Genomic DNA, 7,260 nt, shown 5'->3' with positions numbered 1-7,260 from the left:
CAGTCATTTCATGGTGACTCTCCATCTTGGGATAATCTTTAAACTCGTTGGGAAAGTTTGTGATCTACAATTTAAGGGTAAAAGGCTCCAGGATTCCGGAGTTCCAATTCTTCCTTTTAAAGTCCCACAGCACTGAGCAAATGTAAATTCTAGCCATAGTCTCTTAGATCTGACAATCTAGTAAATAGACTTCTTAAAAAATTCAGAGAACTTCCCTGGTTGTCCAGTGGTTAAGAACCTGCCTTGCATGCAGGGGATGCAGGTTTGATCCCTAGGCAGAGAACTAAGATCCCACTTGCCACAGAGCATTTAAGGCCACACACCACAACTACTGAGCCCACGCACCATGAGTAGAGAGTTTGTGAGCCACAGGGAAAGATTCTGCATGTGACAATGAAGACCCCACGTGCAGCAACTAGGACCCGACATGGCCAAATAAATAAATAAATATTTTTTTAAAAATTCAGGACCCAATCTACTCTCTAGATTAGAACTCCTCAAGATCAAAGATTGAATTTGTACCACCAAACTTAAGAGGTGCTCAAGAAGTATCTGAGTTGAATTCAGGGCAGTCTTCTCCTGAAACATCAAGAGTATTACTAGATGCATTAATATAATGTTTAAATACAAGTTTTATTTTCATCTAATTTAAAAAAATAGCCTAATCTTATGTATCAATATGCCTGTTTCTACAAAGCAAATTTGGAAAACTCAGCAGTAGCCACAGGACTGGAAAAGGTCAGTTTTCATTCCAATCCAAAAGAATGGCAATGCCAAAGAATGCTCAAACTACCGCACAATTGCACTCACCTCATATGCTAAGTAAAGTGATGCTCAAAATTCTCCAAGTCAGGCTTCAGCAATACATGAACTGTGAACTTCCAGATGTTCAAGCTTGTTTTAGAAAAGGCAGAGGAACTAGAGATCAAATTGCCTACATTTGCTGGATCATCAAAAAAGCAAGAGAGTTCCAAAAAAAACATCTATTTCTTCTTTATTGACTATGCCAAATCCTTTGACTGTAAGGATCACAATAAACTGTGGAAAATTCTGAAAGAGATGGGAATGCCAGATCACCTGACCTGCCTCTTGAGAAACCTGTATGCAGGTCAGGAAGTAACAGTTAGAAGTAGACATGAAACAACAGACTGGTTCCAAATCGGGAAAGGAGTACATCAAGGCTGTATATTGTCACCCTGCTTATTTAACTTATATGCAGAGTACATCATGAGAAATGCTGGGCTGGAAGAAGCACAAGCTGGAATCAAGATTGCTGGGAGAAATATCAATAACCTCAGGTATGCAGATGACACCACCCTTATGGCAGAAAGTGAAGAAGAACTAAAGAGCCTGTTGATGAAAGTAAAAGAGGAGAGTGAAAAAGTTGGCTTGAAGCTCAACATTCAGAAAACGAAGATCATGGCATCTGGTCCCATCACTTCATGGCAAATAGATGGGGAAACAGTGTCTGACTTTATTTTTCTGGGCTCCAAAATCACTGCAGATGGGGACTGCAGCCATGAAATTAAAAGACGCGTACTCTTTGGAAGGAAAGTTATGATCAACCTAGACAGCATATTAAAAAGCAGAGATATTACTTTGTCAACAAAGGTCCATCTAGTCAAGGCTATGGTTTTTCCAGTAGTCATATATGGATGTGAGAGTTGGACTATAAAGAAAGCTGAGTGCCAAAGAATTGATGCTTTTGAATTGTGGTGTTGGAGAAGACTCTTGAGAGTCCCTTGGACTGCAAGGAGATCCAACCAGTCCATCCTAAAGGAAATCAGTCCTGAACATTCATTGGAAGGACTGATGTTGAAGCTGAAATTCCAATATTTTGGCCACCTGATGCGAAGAGCTGACTCATTTGAAAAGACCCTGATGTTGGTAAAGATTGAAGGCAGGAGGATAAAGAGACGACAGAAGATGAGATGGTTGGATGGCATCACCTCAATGGACATGAGTTTGGGTAAACTCCGGGAGTTGGTGATGGACAGGGAGGCCTGGCGTGCTGGGGTTCATGGGGTCGTAAAGAGTTGGACACGACTGAGCAACTGAAGTGATACAAAGCCTTTGCCCATAGTTTGTAAGTTGTCCTAATACTAAGACCAAATGCCAAAAGGCACATGTTTTTTTACTGGAGAAAATCTGGAAGAGACAGTTATACTAAAACATACTACTCAGAAGGATCTGTTTCACCGTTTTTGCTTGTGTAAGTGGCGTCATTGTGCATGTATGCACAGTGAGTCGCTTCAGTTGTGTCTCTTTGAACCCTATGAACTCTAGCCCACCAGGCTCCTCTGTCCATGGGATTCTCCAGGCAAGAAGTGGGTTGCCATACCCTCCTCCAGGGGATCTTCCTGACTCAGGGATTGAACCTGAGTCTTGCATTGCAGGTGGATTCCTTACTGCTGATGCCACTTCCCCAAGTGGCATTATTAGGCCTCTTCAAACCAAACAGTGTCCTGTGAAAACAGTCAAAGCCAGAAACCAAAGTTCTCATTGCTATGGCCTCTCCATTTTGTTACCGTACATGGGATGTTCCATATGGAGATGAGGAATAAGACTAAAAGCACAACTCTTCAGGCTCAAGGGTGTCAAACAACTAGAAATGTCCCCAATCACTTTACATGTATCCTGCCCTTCAAAATAGCTAGCTTGAATCCAATCCAGTGGATGATGTATTACTTAACCTTGAAGTATCAGGCTAGCTTCAAGTCTTTATTGACTACTCTCTATGCATATGGCATAGAACTAGAAGATACAGAGATAAGAAAAAAAGGCCAACAATAGTTATGCCAGGGAGGTCATGTTCCTGCCATCCTGGTTCTTCCTTATTGAATGAAACTCAGCCAGTAGATCCTCATAGCAATATGGCCGGGGAGTAAGTTGGAAAATATGAGTGGGCATGTAAACACAAGATCCAATTCTGCATGGAAATGATGGACAGTCTTCCAGCCAGTTGGACCTCTGGTTGCTCAGCAGCCCAGTGATAAACAATCTCAACTAGGGAAACCACCAACTGAGAGATAGGATATTATACCTGCTCAGGACAGTGAAGATGAAGGGGCATCTGCTCAAGGGCCTGTTATGGAAGCTGATCAATAGGAACTGGCTCTGTTGAAGACTGTGGATAAGCCCAAAGGTGGTCCTAATGTCAAGGAGGAGATTCTACCAAGTCTAGAGCCCATTAAGATGCCAGAAGCATGTGAAGGGACAACCACAATTTAAACAAAGACAGACTGAAACCAAGCATGCTGTCCTTATGTTGGAAATTTGCTGTTAACTATCTCTCGATAAACTTTCACAACTTAAAAAAAAGAAAAAGGGTCAAAATAGGACCCTGGACCCCAACTTTCAGCTTATAAGCCAGTTGAAGAAAACACAGTCAAGATGGATGAATAGAAGACAGTATTTGTGCCTCAAACACCTGCTGAGTGCCTAATTTGAGCCAGGCTTTGTGCTAGACAACAGCAGTAGCAAGGCTGAATTGGTTCCATTTTGTTCAGTTCAATGCTTGTTATTCATTTGGTACATATTTACTGAGTGTATTTGGAATAGACTACAGCTTTTCAAGCCTTAATGTGTATGGAAATCACCTGGGGATTCTGATTTCATGGGTCTGGGGTAAAGCTTGAGACTATACATCTCTAGCAAGCTCCCAGGGAATGCCAGTGCTGTTGGTCTCTGAACCACTCTTTGAATAGTAAAGGACCATACAATGTCTTGGTTCTTTCCTGGTGGCTCAGAAAGTAAAGAATCTGCCTGCCATGCAGGAGACATGGGTTCAATCCCTGGGTCAGGAAGATCTCCTGGAAAAGGGAATGGCGACCCACTCTAGTATTCTTGCCTAGAGAATTCTATGAGCAGAGGAACCTGGCAGGCTACAGTCCATGGGGTCACAAAGATTTGGACACAATTGAGCAACTAACACTTTCACTTTTCTTAGAAAAATAAGATAGCCATGACCCCTGCCCTGATGAAGCTGATATTCTAACAAGGAATATAAATATTAAACAAGGAAGATGTTCAAAGTCTTAGGGAGAGCATTTTGTGAGGGGACCTAACTTCACCTAGGAATGAAAAAAAAAAAAGCTTTCCTGAGGAAGCGATGTTTAAGCTGATAAGAATCTGCAAACAATAAAGGAGGAAGAATATTTCAGATAGAGAGAACAGCATGTTCCGAAGGCCTGGAGGTGAGTGAAAGCTCAGATATTCAACAAATATTTACTGAGTTTCACCATTTCTAGGCTCCAGGCTACTGGATATAAGACCCTGCCCTGGATGAAAACACAGTGGGAGAGACAGGCATGGAAACAGATGACTTCAAAATTATGCCGAGAAGTTTTAACGTGGTAATCACAGGATGCCAGAGAGTACTCAAGAAGATTTCCTAACCCGGCCCAGGAGAGAGGACATTGGAACAGAGCCTTTGCTGATGAGTGGAAATAAGGAGAGAGAAAAAGATGTGGCAAGGTAGGAGATCTGGTCCTTGCCACTGAGGACACATAGTCTAGTGGGGAAGTTGGCAAGTTGTGTTATGTGATCCTGCTGTTAATATAATATAATCATCGTCTGCGAACATTGCCTGGAGCATAGTAGGCACTCATTAAATGTGTGTTGGCTGGATGAATATCTCAATGCTGTGTGAGTGATAGACTCAGGACGTCCTAGATATAACTGGGTACTGAGTTGTTACCAACTGCAAGTGCCCTAAAAGTTCAGAGCACTAGAGTATGAACAAGAACTGGGCTTGAAGGAAGGCTAGACTCTGGAAATATAGGGTAGACCAGTAGACATCCATTCTGAAAAGAAAAAAGTATCAGTTCACTGCTGGGAGTAAAGGATTTAAAGAAAAAAAAAAAGAGCACAAAGCAGGGTTTCTTTACCATCTGAGCCACCAGGGAAGCCCCTGAAGCAGGGTTTCTTAATCCAGGACCCTTGGAGCTTCTGGGGCATCTATGAAGCCCCAGAGATTATGTGTGAAATCCTAGGTATTTATACATCCTAGGATTCTTTTTCTGGGCAAACAGACTAGAACCCCATCGATGGTCAAAGGAGTCCACTGACTCTCACTAGATTAGGACCCTCGGGGAGAGAACAAGCAGCCTATTCTAGGTAGCCTGTGAGCCACTTACTGATTACAAATAATTATGGCAATGGAATCCCAACACAATCAACCTCAGGTCTGAGTGTGCTAGATGCTTTCAACCCTGTGTTTGAGAGGCATTTTAGCAGTGTCCTCGCTGTTTCTTGTCAATCCAGACCTGTCCCTGTTGTCAGGGTATCCTCAGCAGTTGATCGAGGTGCCTCATTCCAAAGGCTATTTATATGCACCCAAGTCCTTCCCCTTGAGTTTCCAGTGGGGACAATGGCCTCTTGTTAGGTTGTCAACTGTTGACATTTCTCTGATCTTTTCTCACAGTTTCTGTTGAGCAGCAGTTGCTGTAACCACCTAAGCATCGAACAAGCAACTAATTGGAGCAGATTTAATAAATGTCCTGGAGAAGGAGGCTGCGTGTTTATGGACTTTCATGGTACTTTCATGCTAGTGCATAATGGACCAGGTGCTCTTCCACCCACCTGCTTATGCTACCATAGTAAACACAAAGTTTACATATCTGGAAGATAACAGTATTTGCCGAAACATTAATAATAGACGCAGGAAATTTGTCTGTTATGGGTAAATGTCTCCATGGTTTAACTTTGCACCATTCTATTTTGGTTGAAAATATCTACGGGGTCATCCCCTACCATCTTCCTTTTAGAATGCACTGGTAATTGAGGACTTTGCTGGTGGTCCAGTGGTTAAGATTCTGAGCTTCCACTGCAAGGAGGTGCAGGTTTGATCCTTGGTCAGGGAACGAAGATCCTGCACACCATAGAGTGTGGCCAAAAAAATAATAAAATACCCTGGTAATTGAAAAGGCCCGTTTTTCATCAGGAACTGGGGATTTTGAAGGGAGTTTGAGGGAGAATGGATACATGCATATGTACGACTGAGCTGCTCTGCTGTCCACCTGAAACTATCATAGCATTGTTAACTGGCTGTACTCCAATATAAAATTAAAAGCTTAAAAATTTAACGTAAAAAATAAGCACAACAAAAGGAAAATGGGTAGATGATTAAAATGCATATGCAAACAGCTGAAGCAAAAAATATAAATAAATGTATACATAAATCTTAGATATCATAATATTCAATAACTTTAAAGTGAAACAAAATAAAAACAAAGTTAACAAAGTTTAAAATAAATAAATAAGTATGCCACTGTTAACCAGCATGTGCGGAAATGGGAAAGTCTAGCTAGTGCGGGTAGAAATATAAACTAGTACACTGGAGAACTGTTTCATAACATGTATCAAAAGCTTTAATAAAGGACATGAACTAAAAAAAAAGAAAAGAATTGGAGTTTTGCAAAATAGCAGTTAGAAATTCCTCTGCTTGAGGAAATAGGCAATGTTTAAACTTCGTAGAATAAAATAACCTTAGAGTAGAAACTTCAGCAACCAGGATGTATTAATAGAAGTACAGCATTCAGAATGAGAGGAGCGATAGTCCCTGTCTCCCCAGGGCTAGACACACCACATAAGAGATCCTTTTTATTCAGTATTTAAGGCCACATTAGAAGGGGGATAGCAATAGACACAAGAAGCTGCTGCTCTTGAAATGAAGGCAAATGGCAGTGGCTAACTTTTGCAGAGTCCTTACTAAGGCCTGGGTGCTGTGCTTTATATTGTACCTTTAATCTTCACAACACTCTACTAACATACTACTATTAATAGTAGGGCACTACTACTATTATCTCCATTTTACAAGTAAATTCAGGTTATGCAAATTGGTAAGTGGCAGAGCTGGAATAACACTTGTTCTGTCTGACTCCAGTGGACCCTCAGCATAGGCAGTTGGCGTACTTTCAGCTACTCTTGCTAGAGATGATTGGCAGTGATGACAATGAAGTCATTGCCACTGTATGTGTGCGCATCAGCCATTTCACCGGTCAGCACACACACTGTGAGGGCAGTGCCCATACTAATGATGCACATATTGACCTCAAGTTTAGCACAGAGCTGGGCACATGGTAGGTCTTCCTTACATTTTTTTTACTGAATAAAATAACTAATTTCAGAATATTTCAAAAAGACCAACTCACCCATCAGATTATTGAAAGTGTAGGGGGAAAAGCACATTCTAGAGGGTTTAAGTTGTTACAAGTCATTTTAGAGGACACTTAGCAATAATGATCACAATCTGAAATG

At 41.4% G+C, this 7,260-nt stretch overlaps 1 long non-coding RNA gene across 1 annotated transcript; it reads left to right on the top strand.

Moving 5' to 3' along the window:
- Positions 1-3,744: 3,744 nt before the first annotated feature.
- LOC133244504 (uncharacterized) lies at positions 3,745-5,927 on the top strand. The gene is made up of 2 exons (XR_009735424.1): positions 3,745-4,476; positions 5,426-5,927. It is a non-coding gene; the product is annotated as an uncharacterized LOC133244504 (long non-coding RNA).
- Positions 5,928-7,260: the final 1,333 nt, after the last annotated feature.

This window comes from Bos javanicus, chromosome 3 (genome assembly GCF_032452875.1).
Source record: "Bos javanicus breed banteng chromosome 3, ARS-OSU_banteng_1.0, whole genome shotgun sequence".
NCBI classification, from domain to species: domain Eukaryota; kingdom Metazoa; phylum Chordata; class Mammalia; order Artiodactyla; family Bovidae; genus Bos; species Bos javanicus.
This window is presented reverse-complemented; position numbering and strand designations above follow the sequence as displayed.